General features: G+C 45.5%; 1 pseudogene; it reads right to left on the reverse strand.

Annotated features, from left to right (window-relative positions):
- Positions 1-18,612, reverse strand: part of LOC149337780 (uncharacterized) — a 69,014-nt pseudogene extending 50,402 nt beyond the window's left edge.
- Positions 18,613-20,489: the final 1,877 nt, after the last annotated feature.

Below are 20,489 nucleotides of genomic sequence, written 5' to 3' on the forward strand. Positions count from 1 at the left end.
GGCACGGGAGTCGGTATATCGGAAGATGATGGTCCAATTGAACTTTCAGCATAGGCTTGAAGTGAAGTTGCCACTGGCGGCACTGCAGGTTGGGGGTGACAAACTGTCTGACTCAGGCAATCTCAGATAAAGCCTGAGTAAAGCTGCTGAGCATACACTCTACCACAACTGACAGTGCTTTTTCGACGCTTAACACAACCTTGGCAGACAGCGTGTCTTCAAGGTCAGGAGCAGAGGAACGTACAAGGCTGACGTAAGAGTGATTTCTGCGGTTAAGCAGCGCATGAGCGTCTGCTCGGGAACATCTATTTTGCTCAATTAATTCCAACAAACTCTGCTCCTGTGACCGTTTCTCGCAAGTGGAATCATTAGCACTGTGGGCGTTACTGCACAAGCAACAGATGGGCTGACCAGCAGTGCAGCTGTCGGAAGGGTGTCCTTCACCACACACCCGGCATCTAGTCGCCGACTTACAGGCTTTACCACTATGTCCAAATCGCCAACAGTTTGTGCATTGCAGAGGGCGAGGTTGCAACGGGTCCACGCGATATGCAATAAGCCATATTTTCAGCTCAGAGGGGCAGGTGCGACGAGCATAAGTTGTAATTACTGACTCTGCAGCAACACGCACTCCTGCGACCTCGCGCGAGCAGCGGTATACAGAAATAACCCCGGCTCCTGCATCCTGGAATTCCTCCAGAATTTCTTGGGCGGAAGATGACGGGTACACTCCACGGACAGTGCCTTCGGTGCACGCAAGCTGTTCCGGAATGAAGGCCTTGGTTCCAGAATGAAGGCCGGAAAATCTGTAAAAGTACGACACCGGAGCAGATCCAACACACACTCAATGTTTGCTGACTTGCAAAGAATACTACGCCTCCCGAAAGGTCGCGCTTCAGAGATGTCGAGATAGTGATTCGACAGATTGTTCAGTTCGTGCTGTATCGCTTTGGAATTCTTCATTTTTAGTACTCCACCACCTATCGGTACAAGCGGCACCGGAATTGCATCGACACCATTCCTTCCAAATGAAGTCAGAGGCAAGCTTTCGACCGGCAGGCCCGGGGAGGTGAAAGCCATGCCTACAGCCAGCGCACACGCAACCTCACATTACTCAAATCTACAGTGCTACGCTGAATCCTGACCAAAAAACCCCGAACGTGGAACGGCCTCACCAAACAGAAACGCCCGGCACCACCAGGAACCAAAGCAGATAGGCAGGCAGTCCGAGAAGACGCAGTCCGGTATGGAACGGTGGCCTCGTTCAGTCGCGCAGGCTGAAAGCAGGCGCCCACTCTTCTACTGCGGGCGCTGATCGTCTTCTTCTTTACACATACAATATTGGGCAATCAACTAGCATCCAGATTATTGAACTAAGAGTTGAAAAAGGAGGTAAAATGAGAAGAAAAAGTCGTCACAAAAATGCGCCAAATAGCAACAAAACGTTAATGAATTATCATGGTGGATGAGGATGACTTTCTCTCAAGTTCTTGATTTTTTCTTAAAATAATTGGCCTAGACGCTAAATTCAGTTTCAAAACTTCACACATTCAGACTGAGGGGTTATACTTCAAAGACTGTTTACCGCAGTTTGCTCGAATGCTTGGAACAGATTTTCTCAGAATTTCTTAAAAGAACACCTTCTTTATTACCAATGCACCGCACCAGTACACAGTAATTTGCAAAAGAAATTAAAGAAAATAGCAATATATCGTGAGGAACCTGCCGCAAAGAATGTACATGCACTTCACAGGACATTTAATTTAAGTTTGAAGGCCAACCGAAAAACGTAAAACACGACGTTTCTGAACCTATTCTCTTCCTTCAGTAGGTGTGACTGCGGACGCGTTGCAGCTTGCCTTTTTCAGCCTTCGTTTATTCTTCCGCCGGGTTACTGAACGTTGACCTTGGATGCAAAAGGGGAAAAAGGTTCCAAGGGAGTGCTCAACAATACACATTGGGGAAGGCGCATTTGCGATACAATCAGTAACTTCTATTTAAGAATCCGTCAACGGTTTAAAAAACCTGTAAATAACATTCATTGACTACGAGATAGCATTTGTCTCAGTAGAAACCTCAGCAGTGATGCAGGTATTGCGAAATCAGTGTGTAGAAGAGTCGTGAACATACTGGGTGATATCTATAACGACTGCATAGTTACCATAGGCTTCCCTAAAGTCAGCCATAAACTTCTAATAAGGAACGGACGCCCGATCTCTTCAATGCCATTTACTGGCTAATTACACGGGGTATTCTGAGTCCGCGACTGGGAAAAGTTGGGGATCCGAATTCATGGAGAATAACTATGTAATCTGCGATTCGCTGATAATATTGCCTTGCTAAGTTACTCAGGAGATTTACTACATAGCATGACCAATGAGTTAGATAGGCAGAGAAGAACGGTTGGTCTGAAAATTAACATTCGGGAAACCAAAGTTATGTTCAATAGTCTTGCAATGGAAGAACAGTTCACCATTGTTAGGAGGTGCTGGAAATGGTAAGCTGAACCGCTGCGATTTCATACGGTGATCTAAAAACGCAGTAGTTGATGGAGACAGACAGTTGTTTTTAGAAGCGACAATTAGGAATGCATAAATGGAGTTTGGTCAACGTAGGTATAGGTGTGGCGAGAATGCACAACGGGTCGGCAGTTGCCAAGGTAACCACACGGAAGACAGTTGCGCTTGAAAGAATAGGAGGGTTACCGTGCAAAAGAGGAGGGTTCGGGAGAGATTAGTAAAAAGCGTAACCATAGAGTGGTTGCCACGGGGACCTCAAACAGTTGCCCTTGAAGGAAGAGGCAGTGGGTTACTGTACAAGAAGGAGGGCACGTCAGGGCTTAGCAATACGAGAGCGGAGGGCCGTTGCACACAGAAGCCACCCGGATGGCGTTATACCTGGAAGGAAGAGGCGCAGGGTTACCGTGGAACGAGTGTTGTAGAGAGCTTAACAGCGTGTAACCGTAGAGTGGTTGCCACGCGAACCTCCTGAAGAGCAGGTACCCGCGATGGAAGAGGCAGAGGTTACCGCGGAAGGAGGAGGGTATGAGAGTGGTTTGTCACTTGGAAGCAACGGCCGTGCCGACCGGTTCACTAAATATGAGCATCTTATACACAGGACACCACCGGCTTTTCCGGTGGCTTTGGGTCTGCATCTTCGACGGATCCCCGTTGCACGTGCCGCATCTCTTCGACTATGGCAGGTTTCGCCGCTCATCTATAAACTGTCGTCGCCTCCAGTGCGACGTCAGCGAGCCGTGGACCAGGATTGGCTGCCTGAAAGAGGCACCGACTGCAAAAGGAACTGCGCCTCACAGCTAACCGTCACTTGGCAACAGCGGCTGTGCCGACCGGTTCACTAAATCTGCGCATCTTATACACAGGTTTGTGCAATCATTTCTAGCCGGGGATTGAAATGGTCAGGAAAAATCCAATTTCAACCTGTGATTTGGTCACCATAGTACTGATGGTTCCAGTTATCCCCCGATATTTAATAATGAGCACCTTTGTCCCGCTTTGAAGAAACTTCTTGGACAAGTTGTTGAGCGAAAGAAGGGAAAAGAATGGAAGTACGCGTGGATCAAGGGCGGCAAAATTTTCGCTCGCAATACAGGCACGTCGAATGTAGTGCGCATATCTTGCGTTGCGGACATCGATAATATGAAATGAGGAACTAGGAATCCGAGCATTTTGCCAACAGCCATTCACTTCGATGGCTGGTAAATCGCTGAACCCTGCCGATGTGACTAAAATTTATCGCCAAAAGCCGTGCACATCTTTCTTCCTCTTAAGCACTCAGTCAGAGCACAATGAGTCTGATGAGCTGTGTGCCTTCTTTTTATGTTTTGGCTTTCCATTTGATGATATTATGCTTTGTGAAACATGGTACCGATACGAACACGAAGCTATACATATCCCAGGTTACACAAGACATTACTTAAATCGCTCAGTCAGGAACGGTGGAAGAGTACTTTTCACGGCCAGATAAAATTTTCTGTGTGATAAAATCGACGACTTTACGGCGGTTACAGCGGTCTTTGAAATTTGGACTTGATTCATATTGCAGCTAAGAAGCACACACACAGGGAGAAGGAACACGCAAAAAAAACAAGGACGAACGCTGCACTCACAACTGGTTTACTAAGAAAAGATTGTGAGCTTAAAAAGGGTCGCGCATCTGCGCACTACAGAAAGAAAACCATATCAAACACGTGCCAAGAAATAACATGTTATCATATTGCCGCAAAAAGGTTGAATTCCGAAGCGTACAAAAAAGAAAACCGAAGCATCACTAATGCAGCAATCTGCTGTTTTCTTTATGTGAAAGGCCTCCAGAAGTTCACGTGCCATTTTATACTTGCTTCTACCTAGGATTCGAACACACGCTTCGGAATTCAGCCTTTTTGCGGCAATATGATAAGATGTTTCTCATATTTCCTGGCACGTGTTTGTTATGTTTTCTTTCAGTAGTGCTCAGATGCGTGAGCCTTTTTAAGCTCAAAATCTTTTCGCAGTAAACAAGTTGTAAGTGCAGCGTTCGTCCTTGTTTTTTTGCGTGTTCTTTCTCCGTGTGTGTGTGCTTCTTCGCTGCAATATGAATGAAGAATGTGACCAACTTGCCCAAAAACGTGTTTTACTCAATTTTGGACTGTCATTCATAACAAAAAAAGCATATTTTCAGTTTCATATCGCCCTCTCGGCGGAAACGTGGCAAAGTTTTTTACATATATTGAAACCTTCTTATATTGGATAAATGAAAACAGTTAAGAACTCGTCTTGGGCGGAGATATAAATATTATCACGTTGAACGAAACGCAGCTACGTACTGATTTCGCTCGACTATTAAGAGCTTATTCATGTTTCAACACGATAACTGCTCCAACTCGCATTAGCAACGACTGTGAAATTTTGCTTGCTGTTTTCATTATAAACACTGAATCTCGAACTATTAACTCCGGAGTAATCAGCACTCATATTAGCGATAATTTGCCAGTAATTCTTCCCTTGGAATTGTATGCCTTAAGTAAAGAGCCAAAGCATTGTCCCCCATTCACTATTCAAGATATTGATCCAGCTACACTTGAGGAGTCCCGTACAGAAATATCAAAAATAAAATGGCTCGACGTGTACAATCAGTCCGACGTAAACGCCGCCTACTAGTCATTTCTGTGTCTCTTCAAAAATGCTTACTCGGAATCTTTCCACCCTAAAACACTGAAGAATAAAAAAATGGCTGAGGCTTAACTTGGTTAACCCTGGTCAGATGCGAAGCATATTGATGGCTAGGCTTGGTAATAGATGGCTTTCCTTGGTTGAATACTTGGTCATTTTAATACAACCACTAGAAGCCTTCGTCGTGGGTGAAGACAATGGCATGGCTACAGCGGAAAGCCGACTAACCCCGAGACGCGCGTTGGGTGAGCGCCTGGATTGCCACGGAAGCCGCGTCCGCGTGCCCGGTGGAGCGAGCGTTTCACCTCCACCGAGTGTGAACACGCGTTCGAAATGCGCGGGAGTGTGACGTCACCATACCACGTGATTCACACGGCGTGCAACCGCAGCGACGGCACAAGTTGGAGCCCCGTTTCTCCACTGTCGTGACGTCATCGTGTCACGTGGTGTGACGTCATGTATCACGTGATTTGGAGGCGCACAACCACAGCGACGGCGCGAGGTGGGCCCCCGTTTCTCCACTGTCGTGACGTCATCGTGGCACGTGGTGTGACGTCATGTATCAGGTGATTTGGAGGCGCACAACCACAGCGACGGCGCGAGGTGGGCCCCCGTTTCTCTACTGTCGTGACGTCATCGTTTCACGTGGTGTGACGTCATGTATCACGTGATTTGGAGGCGCATAACCACGGTTAAGGGCTGAAGTGGTATGCTTCGCATAAAAAGCCAGAACACCTTGGATAACCATTGCTCTTCTGAAGCTAATCAAGCAAAATGATGCTCTATTCAAACGTTTTTTGGACACAAGAGATACCAGCCATCTATCCGAATTTAAGAAATTTCGAAATAAGTTAACTGCAACTCTCAGGAAAGCTAAGAAAAATTACCTTCATAGGTTGTTTAATCCTGCGGATATAAAGCGGACGGACTTCACGTGGAGAAACCTTAGCCAGTGCTCAACATTGGACGTCAGCATTCAGAGGGCGTACGAGAATTTATAGTTAATGGGGAACTTTCATCAGGCGCGCATTTAGTAAACGCTTTTAATAATTATTTTTTGCCCCTTGTGAATAGTTTGCTCGATCCACGCTCCGCTGAGTACCTCAATTCCAGAAATTGGCATAGTGCTTTTCTGCATTCAACTAGCACCGAAGAACTTTATCTCACATTCTCCGCTCTGCTAAACAGTAAAAGCCGCGATATTGATGACCTGCAAATACGCCGCGTAAACCACGTTTTAGATCTGATATGCCAAGGTCTTGAGCATGTGCAAAATTTGTACTTTGTAAAGCGTATATTTCCCAAGCGCATGCAGCTCGCAAAAGTTATAGGGCTCTTCAATGCCGGTGTCAAAGACAACATGTCTAACTACAGGCCAATATACATTTTACCTGTACTTTCAAAATGCCTAGAATAATCAATAACACTGAGAATGACCGCTTTCTGCGAAAAACACAATATTATTACCGACTGTCCATTCGGTTTCCTAAAGGGTTGTCGACAGAGTTAGCTCTACTAACACAAAAGGAACTAATTATACAGGTCTATGAGCAACATTTTGGGACACCAGGCGTTTTCATAAATTTTCAAAAGGCCTTTGAAAAAATTTGAAAAAAAAATTAATCACACCACTCTGTTAACAAAACTTGAAACTTACGGTTTCAGGGGCCCATTCCTTAGCTTAATCAAAAGCTATCTGCAGTACAGATGTCAGAGGATTTCGATAAATAACTGTCTTTCAGATAACTTACTCATTTATTCTCGTGTACCTCAAGGAAGCATTCTTGGACCTTTTTTATTTAATGTTCACATTAACGACATAATAAATATTGACTCCACTGGCCAATTAATCATATACGCTGATGACACCAGTATGTTTTTTACATCTATTTGTGCAAGGGACCTGTTGGCTCTTGCGAACGCTGCATTAAGTGAACTTAATGATGGAGTTCATTGAATTCACTGTCTATAAACAAAAACAATACAAGGGCTGTCGTTTTTCAGCCTAAAAAAATGTCCCCATTGACGGCCATTTGCAAATGGGTTCCTGGATTATAAACTTCGTGCCATCCATTAAATGCCTCGTGGTCGTATTTCAAGAGAACATGCTTTTAATCTTTATATAATAGACTCAGTTGCTAACAAAATCACTCGTGTTGTGGGAATACTAACGCAACTTCGGTTTTTTCTTCCCTTGAGCGTGAAAAAACTTCTTTACAACTCTCTCTTCTTGTCCGCTCTGAATTACTGCCATTTAGTCTGGTTAAACACCACAATTTCTATCATCGCAAAACTTTAGCTATTGCCGAAGAAAGCAGTGCGCGCTTGTCCTGTCTACCTCGTTCCTTTGTGTCGTGTCTTTTGCGCAAAAAACCCACAATGCCTAGGCACCAACTAGCCTGCAAAAACATACTCGCAACATACTCGCGCTATTGCTAATTCCTCACATGACGCTCATACGCAGCCTCTTTTCAGCACCCTTTACTTACAACCGGTCACCTCCGTATATCGTCGTATTTTGCTCAAGCGTTTCACTGCTGCGAAAAAAACAGGATACCAAATTTTTCGAGCATTTAACTCTATTGACAATGAGTTCTAACATTTACAACACACATCACCGAGAAACATGGTACGTTCCTAAAGCGCGCACTAACTACGGTCAACAAATGTTACGCCATACACTGCCATCTTCGTTAAACTCATTAGAAACTCAATAACCATCTATCTCTCCTTTTAATGGGCTCATTGTGGATTCATTTTTTGTTTTGTTTGCTTTGCTATAGTATACACTGACGCCATAAATGCCTAACCAATTTTCTTTGTTTGTAAGTAACTTATTATTTATACAAGTCAATTTCAAGGCTGTTTCATTTGCATTATTTTATACTGTACGCTTTTGTAATTTAATTCCTTGCAGCATTCTGTTGATTTCTTTTTACCCGTATACATTTCTGTTAGAGAATGTTCACCAATGCTTTTTTTCGTTTATCCATATTTGTATCAATGTGTTCTCTTTATTGTGCATAGTGCCATTTCTGTAGGGAGTACAGACCCCGTCAAGCCGAATTCATATGGCTTTTTGTGTGCAATCCTCTAATCTGTACATGTAGAGATGCAAACAAACTTGAACGTGTAACCATAGAGTGGTTGCGACGGGAACCACCCGAATGGCATTTACCATCGAAGGACGAGGCCGTAGCCTGGTGTGCGGTGGCCTCTATCACCCGTAGGAGAAAGCAAGCAACTGCATAATCTTGTCTGTCGCCCAACCGCTTCGATTTCATCCGTTCCTGCTTTTCAAAAGCTGCATACAGTTCATCACACGTATTCATGCATGGCGCGAGTGCGTCCCATTTTTTTTTTCTCGTGAAGTTCATTGATGTCGCTCTCTGAAGAAGTCGGGCTTTTTCAATACGCAAGCAGCGGAAAAAGAGAGTGCCTTTTCGGGTTTGTAAACAGGCTTTATAGAAGAAATTTTACAGGTAAAAACACCGCAATACAGCAGCTACAGCATCGGCTGCCTGTTACGTATGGTGACACCACTTTGATAGGTGTGCAGATCCGTTTGTATGCAAACGTGCCATTGGTCTAGTAATTATATACCGAGCACACTAGTTCTCAGCGCAGTCTATCTGAGCAGCGCATGAAACCAACCGCTTACTTAACAAACCGTCACGGGTACGCATGCTTCACCTCGTGTGCTCTAGTACCCGTAAAAAAACGTGCCCCCTTTGGCTCAAACGCGCTTTGAAAACGGAAATCATAGATTGCCTCACAATAGTAAGCGCGTTCGCGCGCGCGCGCGTGATATCTTAAGGAACGAAATCAGTTCATAGTAATGTTTCTTTCGGGATGTGGAGAGATGAAGCAAACGGTTATTATTTTTTTTTTCTGACACGGTTTTATTTATATGTATACACTCAGGCCAAGGGCATTTGAGAAGAAAATGGCTTGCATCGAAACACTGAAGAATGTAGCCATATAGGAGAAAGAGAACAAAACCCCTTTTTGCATGGAAACATTTTTCATGACTGCGATGAATGTAATACATGCAGTATAGAACACGGTACTGAAAATGCCATGCAATTTTTAGACAGAGCAGAAATGTGATGCCATGAGAAGCAAGTTAAACAAATGAATACGAGAGCTTTCGATGACGTCATTTAACCGACACAAAACCAGCAGCAAATCGCAGTGAAATAGAAAAGCCACCAGTGACGACAAGTATTTCCTATGTAATGTGGGAACTCGCACAGTTAGCGTGGACGGCCACAGTCCTTGTCCCAGCGGTGCTGCTCAGCAGGCCAGCGTTCGCAAGCGAAAAACCCGAACTGACAATCAGTAGAAAATGACAATCAGTTCAAAAACGGAACCATGGACGGGGAGCACTTAAGGACAAGCACTGAACTTGCACCAACTTTTATTGTTAACAAATCAAAAATAAATAGGTGATGTCCGAGCTAGGAGCCATCTTTCGCGCATGTGCAAATAATCCATCTGTTTGAGAGGGTGATGAACGCCAGGCTGATGCTGCCCTCCACAAATACAGAAATCCGTTCAAATGGTAACGTTTCCGCTGTGACGCGTGTTATGATCTTCTTAGTAATGAAGATGCTGAATAGGTCTCGCGAACAGTCCTTGAAAGTCAGAGAATTACTTGTCAGAAAACCTTAAAAATTTTTTACTTCAAGCGAATTTTTGCGCTGTTTACTTGCTCCCAAACTTAGCGTTAACACGTCTCCCAGTTTCGCCAGTTTATACTTTTCCGCATACTAAGACAATCTTATATAGTACGCCTTTTGTATAATCAATAAAAGGCCGCCTGTGCTTATTTCCGCCGGGATGATGCTGGGTTTAATCCTCGTCTGTCATCCTTCAGAGCTCTGACAACTTGTGGGACGCAGAATATACAACTGTCACGTCGTAACCCTGACCGACCTTTTTGAGATTGTGTCATAACATGCGAAGGTAAGGAATGGCAGCTACCTTCGCCCTACGCTGTGCTCGGGCTTCACACGTTTGCGGCTTTGTACGCATATTGTAGACAAGAGGTTCTGCAACCCTAGTGAGATGTTAAGGGTATCCGGCGCTCAGCAGTCTTTCGGCTCCATCGTTTAACTCATCTGGGATGAGGCGCGGACAAGATTTTCCGAGAGTGCTGTTTAGCGATTACGTGGTAATAGCTTGTTTAACGAGCGTAGGGTGGGCGGAGTTGAAAGGGAGAAGTGGTTTGTTGGCGCGCGGCGCATATCACCAGGTGACATGAACACCTCTAAAACGGAACCTGATATCTAAAAATCTAATTTCGCCATTGACACGGAGTTCATGCTTTCGGTCAAAGGTGCTCATCAACTTTCCAAACGCAGCCTATACCTTTTTTTGTTTTCCAATAGAATGATCCGTGCTTCGAAGTTCAAAATAACTAAATAATCATCCAAAAAGCTATGCATTTTAAGAACATTCTTATCCATATGCAAGGCGCAAAGGAGACGAGAGAAACAAGCAAGTACTAAGTCAATGCGGCGATGCAGGACACAAACGCATAGACCCTGCTTTTACACGTATGTTGACCGTAAATAAAAGGTTAACAATTCTAAAATTCACGAACTTAAACCTCGTTACGTATCGGAAACCAATGGAGCCGTTCTTGTCGATACCACGCTCAAAGCATTCGTGGATGAATTTTATTGTGTAAAGAATAAAAGGCACCTTTAATGTGAATTTAAGAAGCCTGGTAGCTTTTACCTGTATTAATGTTAAAAATTGTAAATCCTGGCTGCAGTTTCTCTCGATAAAAGGTCGTCCACAGATAAACGTCAAGCTTACGCTGCATCAAGAAAGCAACATAAGGTTCCACGTTCCAGATTCAGAGACAATGGTCCTTTATCGTACATAAACCTTATGTACAACTAAAAATTGTGTTTTATCTTTCGACCGCTTTTACAAGTTCACAAATGCTTAACCTCTCACACTGGTTCGTTGAGCGGGCTTCAGTTTGTTCGAAGGCACAGTCAGGGACAAAAGTCTCCGGACCACGTGTTCCTCTAACGAAGCCGATAGCTCTGCTATTAGTCTGCGGCTGGAGACCACACTTGCGGAGGTAAAAGTTAATTTTTTGTTCTTTCATCTCCACAAGTGCGGTCTCCAGCCGCTGTCTGATAGTATAGCTATAAGCTTCGTTTGAGGAACACGTGGTGCGGAGACCCTGACTGTACCTTTGATTGGGGTATGAGCACTGAAGAAACAGAGCCCCTCAGTTTTGAATTAAAAACCTGACTAGCTAAAAAGCAAAGCCACCCTTTTTGTCAGCAAGGAGAAGACGGAAATAATGGCCACGTAGAAAAGATGCCAGACGTCTAGCGTATAAACCTGGTTCTTTGTCCTTAGGATAGCAACACCTTCCGAAAAACAGCGCGCATACTGTGGCTTCCGTTTGAAATAACCGTATTGATATTATTAGTTCGAACTTTAACCCTCGTTCTCCATTGCACTAGAAAGTAATGTGATTCATTTGTTTGCAGGACCACAATGTGGAAGACGGTAAGCATCTAGTTCTCATTTTACAGGGGAACTGCGACTAAGTCAAACTTGTGACTTTTATTTTGCGTGTGAGCAGTATGGGTCAGGACAACCTCAGACTTCAATCAACCAAATTACCAGGCAGGCTTTCGTAAAGGATACTCGACAATGGACCATATTCGAGCAATCAATCAGGTGATCGAGAAATGCGCAGAATATAACCCGCCCCTATATATAGTGTTCATTGATTACGAGAAAGCATTCGAAAGCATTCGAATTCGACCGGAGTCGTGGCCCAGTGGTTTGAGCGCCCGTCTAGGCTGCGGGAGGTGGTTGGTTCGAAACCCACCGCCGGACACCCACCGGTAAAAATGAGTACAAGCGTCCCCCGGCCTGGCGCTCGGCTTCCTTTAGGGGTGTACGCTTGGGAGAAGCTCCGTAAACCCCGCTGTGCCCCTTGCGGGCCAAGCCCAGTTTCGAACAACCTCGCCGCCTGCGAAAGGTGGTAGGTACCCTTCGGCTAACGTGGTTCGAACGCGAGGAAAGCCCTAACGCTGGCACTGGGCGCACGCACGCCCTAGCGCAACGGCCTTTCACTCTATGTTAGGAGAAATAAAGCCCCTCCGCAGGGAAAACTCCCTCAGCGCCACAGTGTACACACCCGTCCTGCAGTTCTGCCCACAGAACGCCCAACTCTCGCACTGTTCCGCTGGCTCACCGCAGCAGCATCAGCAGCAGTCATAAAAAAGCATTCGCATTCGAGAAAGCAGTCATGCAGGCATTCCGGAATCAGGGTGTAGAGGAGCCCTAAGTAAAAATGCTGGAAGATAGTTATAGCGGGTACACAGCTACCGTAGTCCTCCATGAAGACAGCAATAAAATTCAAAATAAGGAAGGGTGTCAGGCAGGGAGACACCATCTCGCCAATGCTATTCACTGCCTGTTTACAGGAGGTATTCCGGGGACTGGATTGAGAACAGTTGGGGATAAGAGTTAATGGAGAATACCTGAGTAATTTGCAATTCACTGATGACATTGCCTTGCTAAGCCACTCAGGACAAGAACTGCAAAGCATGATCAATCAGTTAGATAGGCAGAACAGAACGGTGGGGCTAAGAATTAACATGCAGAAAACCAAAGTAATGTTCAACAGCCTAGCAAGGGAAAAGCAGTTCGCAATTGGTAGCGAGGTGCTGGAAGTAGTAAGAGAATATGTCTCTTTAGGGCAGGTAGTGACAGCTGATCCAGATCATGAGAGGGAAATAACTAGAAAAATAAGAATGGGGTGAAGCGCATATGGTAAGTTCTCTGAGATCATGAATGGCACTTTGCCAATATCCGTCAAGAGGAAAGTATACAACAGCTGTATCTTACCGGTACTCACCTATGGGGCAGAAACGTGGAGGCTAACAAAGAGGGTTCAGCTTAAGTTAAGGACAACGCAGCGAGCTATGAAAAGAAAAACGATAGCTGTAACGTTAAGAGATCGGAAGCGGGCGGAGTGGGTGAGAGAACAAACGCGCGTTAATGATATCCTAGTTGAAATCAAGAGGAAGAAGTGGGCTTGGGCAGGGAATGTAATGCGAAGGAAAGATAACCGCTGGTCCTTAAGGATAACGCAGTGGATTCCAAGAGAAGGCAAACAAACGTAGCAGTGGGCGGTAGAAAATTAAGTGGTCGGATGAGATTAAGAAATTTGCGGGAATATGATGGCCGCGGCTGGCGAAGGACAGCGTTAGTTGGAGAGACATGGGAGAGGCCTTTGCCCTGCAGTGGGCGTGGTCGGGCTGATGATGATGATGATGATTACGGGAAAAGGACCTTGCCAGAATCGTAATATTCCATATATAGGTGCAGTCCTGAGCCCTTGATATGAGGATCCATAGCGCACAAAATTGAAGCGACAGAACACAAGCGCTAAACTTCCACTGTACAGTCTTTATTTGGCGCGGACAGCGTTATAAAGATTACGTAAGGTACAGGTATAGATAACTAACAACGATTATCTTGTCAAGTTCATGATGTGTCACAAAATGAGAGAAAACACAATGCAAGCCACCAATGAGTGAGAACATTTCACACTATTGCCCGCTGCCTTCAATCTAAGAAAGCTCAGTCTTTCCTTTATAATGACACCGAAGGATCACTAACACAATTTTCCAATCCCTCTTTTTTCCATCGCTACAGCTTCAATTATCTCCCTCGTTTTTTGACCGGATACCCTCTTCGGGGCCGATTAGCAGTAAATGTGTCGGAACACAGCGGCGATTGTTGCCTCGTGAAATTAATTGCCAGCTAGACTGGTCAGAGTCTTCTCATCGAATGAAAGTGAAGTTCGCATTTAATATCTTTATACTTAAAAAATTTATTCAAAATATGCAGTCCCATGGTCTACGCTTTTTCCTTAAGAACAGAGTTGAAATTAAGCCGTAAAACTAAGCGAAAACTAAGACTGACACTTGTGGTGACACTGTCGATATCGCTGCAAGCTAGGCGAGAGCTGGCCTTCAAGGGCGCATTGGCCACAAATTTAAAGAGAAGAGCAGAACAGGAGATGGGGTTTTCGGGAAGAGGGAAACCGGTGGCAGCTTTTCAATTCCAACAATGCAAAGGAACACCCAGGAAACATCAGGGGGCTCCTCGCGTTGTGTTAGTGTGTGCGAAGGGTACGCGTTATGACCTCTCCTTCAAGACACGCGGCAGTGTCCAGCTTATCAAGGCAACTATTCTATGAACGCTTCGGCTGCTTGGGGGTTAGGCACAGCTCTGATCGATAGCGCTTCGGCTTCCATCCAACCTACCACGACGTGAAGAAACTTTGCTGTGTCGCCTGTGGCTTAGTGTAGCTTTCACCAACCGTTACTCTTTCTTGATCGGTATGGCCGATAGCCCTTCATGTGCCATCTGCGGGTATGACGAGACTATATCACACATTCTTTATGACTGCCGTGCCTACAGCGCCAAAAGTCAGTCTCTCAGCCATGCGCTGGAGCGGCTGTATCCACGCCCACTGACGGAAATGAAGGTTCTCGGGTACTGGCCGCGGCGATCGTCGGCGGTGAAGGGCTCCAAGGCACTGCTCCGCTTCTTGCTGACTTCTGGCCTGCATGGCAGGCTGTGACTTAATGAACGCCAACTTGTCATGTGACTTCAGTTTTGACCAAATGTTTAGGGGAATCCCCCAAGGTGGAGTAGATTTGTAATAAGGGAGTAATTACTCATTGACATCCACCCGAGCGCAGCCATACGGCTACAAAGGAAAGCTATACAGCTTTCTCAGAAACTTCGTAGTTAAAGAAAAATTCGTTCTGGTCCGGGGTTCGAACCCCGGACCACCGCTACACCGGAGCAGTCGCTCTACCAATTGAGCTAACCGGGACGGCAAGCTTATGGTAGGGCGAGAGCGAATTGATCAGTCACTCGAAGTGGAAACAGTGTTGACCAAATTTTTCTTTAACTACGAAGTTTCTGAGAAAGCTGTTTAGCTTTCCTTTGTAGCCGTATGGCTGCGCTCGGCTGGACGTCAATGAGTAATTACTCCCTTATGACTTCAGTTTTCTGTTACATTCCATTTTCTTTAATTTTTTTTATTCCTCACCCCCCCTTTCCCCCGCGCCTTTCCTTTTATTCCTCCTCATCCTCAAAGGAGTATAGACACCTCACTTTTGGGTGCGTGTTATCTTTTTTGTAATGATGCGTAAGGCATTATAATACGTACATGAATCACTATGTGGAAGTCAGCTACGAGGGCTAAATAATTTATAATCAAATTTCTTTTTCAGGCTGTTTCGGTTTCGGTTTCCACAGCCAACCGATTACTGTGACGTCAAAGTGAGGTCGACGCGGCTGTTGAGTTTCGATGGAGGCGAAATTCTAGAGGCCCGTGTACTGTACGATGTCAGTGCACGTTAAAGAACCCAGATGGTCGAAATTTCGGGAGCCCTTCACTACGGCGTCTCTCATATCCTGAGTCGCTTTGGGACGTTAAACCCCATAAACCAAACCAAACCAAACCAAACCTGAGGTGCGAGGTCATGTGAGGCATGAAGTTACTGCAGTATATTCGCTGCTTCTGCGTTCATTGTCATTCCGGCTCTTGAAGGCTGCCTTCAGCACTGTAGTGAAATAAAATGACGAAGCAGCTATTGTATGAACGTTTTCTGTGTCCCATTTCGCATGTAACCGCTCTTTCACGTCACAGCCATCTGTCGGCAGTTGAAACCGAAAGCCAAACAGCACGACAGAAAAATTCGATTGTTAATTATTTTGCGGTAGTAAGCGAATACCGCACGGTGATTTCTACATAGTGTTTTGTTCCGCACCATTGTAGAGGATAAAACATTGCATCAAAATTAGGTGTCTATACTTCTTTAGAATAATGCTTATCCGCATGCTCTGGTTTCAATAATTATATTTGCACTGAGGCCTGGAGAAAATGTGAAACACCTTTAAGAAGGATGCTCAGCCGTGAAGATAAGGTTGCAGTGCCCCTGTAAAAAGAATTGCTCGTTTCGTATCAATGAAGCAGTCCTTTTCATATTGCTTACGCTAAGCAGGCTCCATATGTCTGCATAAAGGGTGTTCCATTAGAATGTCACCAATCTATGAAGTGAGTTAGTAGAACGCTCCCTTCGACATAGCATTACCAGTGGCGATAGAGATTAGAATGCAGCTAAAATGCGTTAATTACAAGGCTGGTTAGCTAATATTTGTCTTTTCTTTAATTATAGCACTTAAGGTTCCGATTGACTGAGGACTTTTCAGCCCACTGTAATATACATGTCAGTTTATACAATTAAAAAATGCCAGTACTGTCGCAGCTGCAGCTGCATGCCAGTCACGTAATATTTGGACAGCCCAGCCCTAGTCGCTCTGGGAAGTTACACCCCCATAAACCAAACCCAAAGAAATTGAGAAAAAGCAACAATGAAGTGCATGGTACAAGAAATGGGCTGGACAGATAATTGTACCGCCAAATGCAGAAAAAGGGCAGGAAAAATTCAAAATGATCCACAAGCACAGGAATTATACTGATTTAATTCGTTCTCAACAAGCGCGATGAAAGGCATTCAGTGATGACATATTAACGGAGCACATGTTAAAAGCATTCGATTCGCATATAGCCAGCGGAAATAATGAGTACCTGAAAATGGCAGTATGGAGTACAAGCTCGTTTAGAGTGTGTCTAAAGACAGAAATTATTTGCCTCCTTCGAGATATTGATATGCATAGTGAAGTATCCAGTTTTAACTGACTGTGTATGTGTTGCTACACTGCTTTAAGGAGCGCAAGTTTGGCTTTATTTCGAAGGGTCAGCAGTTCTGTGTGCTGGAGTAAGTCTGTCGCTGAGACTGTTGACTTGTGTTTGTTATATGCACATCTGAGCGCCGTTCTTTGGAACACCTTAAACTTTTTTAATTAGCACGTCGGTGAAAGGAAACCAAGCGGCATTTGCGTACTCTAGGACTGGTATGACGAATATTTTGCATGCAAGTAGCTTTGTGACAGGTAGTGCTACCTTGAGCCGTCTGCTAATAAAAAAATAATTGTGTTAGTGCGGTTGATGTGAAATTGTGAATATGAGAATGCGACGTCAGGCCAGGGGCTGTCGTAATGCCTAAGTATTTGTATTCGCGCACTGTTTACAGAAGAATGTTGTTTAAGGTATACTGAAAAAAAAAACGATCTTTTGTTATTGCTAATAAGAAAACAGATTTTTTAACGGTAATAGTCACTGCCAATCTTCGCGTCACTTTATCAAAGCTGGTAAGGTGTTATTTAAAGCTGTATCATAACTGACAGTTGAGTTCCTGAGAAAGTGCGCAATCGTCCACAAAAAGTCAAATATCCAGAGAAATTCTACTACGCCGGTAATTTATAAAAATTAAGAATAATACTGGGGCTAGAACACTACCTTGTGGAACACCAGGTATTAGACTGGATGTCGCGGACTTCTGGTAGTTAATTTCAACGAACAGCGTACGGTCAGTGAAGTAGTTACTAATCTAGTATAAAATGTGGCCAGTTCCTAAAGTGAAGTTCTCCTACTTGTACTTTTTTTTGTCCTACTTTCTTCTAGATCCTTTTTCCGTACTACTCAAGCAGGTTAAAACACTGCGCACTTATTCAGTGACTCTTCATTCTCACCATGTTTACTTCCCAGCTTAAAGGAGTCTTCAAACGCAATCTATTTTCTCGAAGACCTTCAAACTACAGAACGGAACAGGCTTGGGCAGGTTGGTAATTCATTGTAACACAGTAATCATAGCGGTGCAAGAACGCTTTAGGGCGCTTTAGGGTAGTGACACGCCATTGTCTTCAGTGGGCCAGAACGCTTAGAGGGGTGTGCGGCTTGCGCTAGCTGAGTCACCTGGAATGGAGTAAGCTAGTTGGTTCATCTTATCTAGTGCCGCCGTGATGGTGGCCGACAGTTATGTTTCAAGAGTGTCGATTCTAGAGTTGACTTGAGTCTCTAGCGCGCTCACTCTCGTCTCCAGCTCAGTTTTCCACGGCTGCGCGGGGAACTGAACTGCTAAAGAGGTATTGTCACTCTCCCTGGCCTCCGCTGCAGTTTGTGGGGCTGGCGGAGGGGGTGCACTACGCCGTGTTTCGGTGCTGGAAAAGCGTTTGTGAAGATTTCCGAGCGCAGCAATTTCCTCATGTCCAGAAGGCGGAGTTCGCGAGGATAAGTTACTGGAGATTGGAGAGTTGGGTGGGGGGGGGCAGGTTGCTGGCTGCCCTGCCCTGGCCGCTCACCTGGGGTCACCTCGCCTCGTTCGCCCAAGTCCCCGTGGGTCCGCTTGTTGTAGACTGCCCGCACTGCATTTCCGCGCCGGGATGAGATGGCACTGGTGCAGCTGAGGTTTTCGCGTTGCTCCCTCCAGGGGAGCTGCAATCTTGCTGTCGAGTTGTGCCTGCACATTCTTCTTGTTGTTTTGCTCAGATCGGCGCTTGCCACGCTTGCGAAGACCTCTCCGGGACTTCTTGTTCTAGGCCGATGGCGAGGGTTGTGGATCTCGGTATTTCACCGTGCATGGGCGGCCTCCGGTGGCAAGGGCGGCTCCACAACGCGAGCATCTGGGTGTGCACTCGTGAGGGGCCCGTACCCCCTCAACAAGTTGGGCCATCTGTCCGCAGATGCCGCAGCGGTCCGCCTTGGAGCCGGAGAAGGCGTCCCTACGGTGGCCGACCACCCCGCACAGAACACATTACGTTGACATGGCCGAACGTGCACTGGCATACATTCATAGTGAATGTAACGTGGCTACTACATGCCGGCGAAAGACACCCGCGCTTTGTTCGATGATCTAAACCACGATCGTTCGCTGCGGCCACTGTAGACTAGCTCGCAGTGTTTCCGTCGTGTTTGAGTTTTCTACAGTCACAACTCCGTAACACACATTTCCGTTATTTTGGGTCAGGTGGCTCACCAGTGGGACGCGACCTGTTGGCAAGGGGACTTCAAAACCCCCAGTTCTTTCTCGGCTAGCTCCGGGCGCCAAGTGTAGATGAGGATTAGATTTTGGACACTCACCGGTATGACAGTTAAGTGACAGTTAAGTTACCAGTACAACTCGGTATAACATTCGAAAGAATTTCTTTAGATTACCCGCCATAAGAACGAGCTATGGTACACAAACAATGTCGTATTTAATCCCTAATTTTATGAATACACACCCACCTTTTCTTGACATATCACAGCAATGTAGAGCACTCAAAACCTTCAAAAATGCCTTCAGAACCTACATACTGTCTAACTCAAAGCTTTAAGCATACATGTTTTGATAACCAACTAAACTTGTTATTGGATGTTATTTATTTTAATGTTGTTACATTAGCACTTGTATAATGCTGTAATCCTTTGTACTTTTCTATGCACTGTAAGGGTGATAGGGCCCTCGTCAGGCAGAGAGCATCTGCTTTTGCTCTGTCATCCTAGACCGCCTGTGTCTGAAAGAATGTTACAAATAAATAAATAAATAAATAAAATAAGGCTTGTGCAGCTTACGGTCCGAAATAGGCGTTAAACGCCTGCCCGCAGCTGCTGGCTTGAAAAGTCGTATGAAGAGAGACTTTCTTGCGTGGCTTGACAATGATCGCATAATCGTCATCCCCAATTCTGGGCACGAAGTAAGGCTTCCATTTGGCCAAGAGCTTCCCTTTGCTGTCCGCTGCGTGCCGGCATCGGGAGCGGCCAGAGAGGCGTGTCGATCGACGCGTTGTCCTGAGATAGCGAGGTACCGCAGCAGCGAGCGCAGTGCTTTTGAAAGTAGGTGGCGTCGACTCACTGGCTGGTTTAGATTAAATCAATGGCCCAGGCCACAGAGTCTGGGTCGTAGCCGGATATCGAAACTAGCTGGGTAGCAGTGGTGAGTTGAAGAGCACTTGGTGTGGAGCTAGTTTGTTTCAATTGGTTCATACGTAAATATTTAACGTCTTGTCGTGTACCTATGCGTTTCGTCTGTTTTTGGCACCGTTAATTATTTAAAGCGCCGGTGAGGCGGGTAGTCCCGACGAGGTGAGCACGGCAGTCCCTACATGCCGGTCGCTGGTGTCGCCGTTAGGCTTATCTGCACCGTCGCAGTTTCTCCGTAGATGGATGGCTGTATGGAAGATAGGAGCATCCCCTTTGAAATAGGGCTGTGGCGTTCGCCACCATGCTCGGCTTTTTAAGCATGAAATGTTTTCAGCTTCGTTGTCGGCGTCCTTGAGGAAACGTCGAGCCAAAACCGAGCTCCAACTACCGGGCACTGGTTTTCCTTCATCCGGGATCCGAGATGGTATCAGCCGGGCAGCAAG

The sequence above is a fragment of the Amblyomma mixtum genome, chromosome 7 (genome assembly GCF_055824585.1).
Source record: "Amblyomma mixtum isolate Tamu chromosome 7, ASM5582458v1, whole genome shotgun sequence".
In the NCBI taxonomy this organism is placed as follows: Eukaryota; Metazoa; Arthropoda; class Arachnida; order Ixodida; family Ixodidae; genus Amblyomma; species Amblyomma mixtum.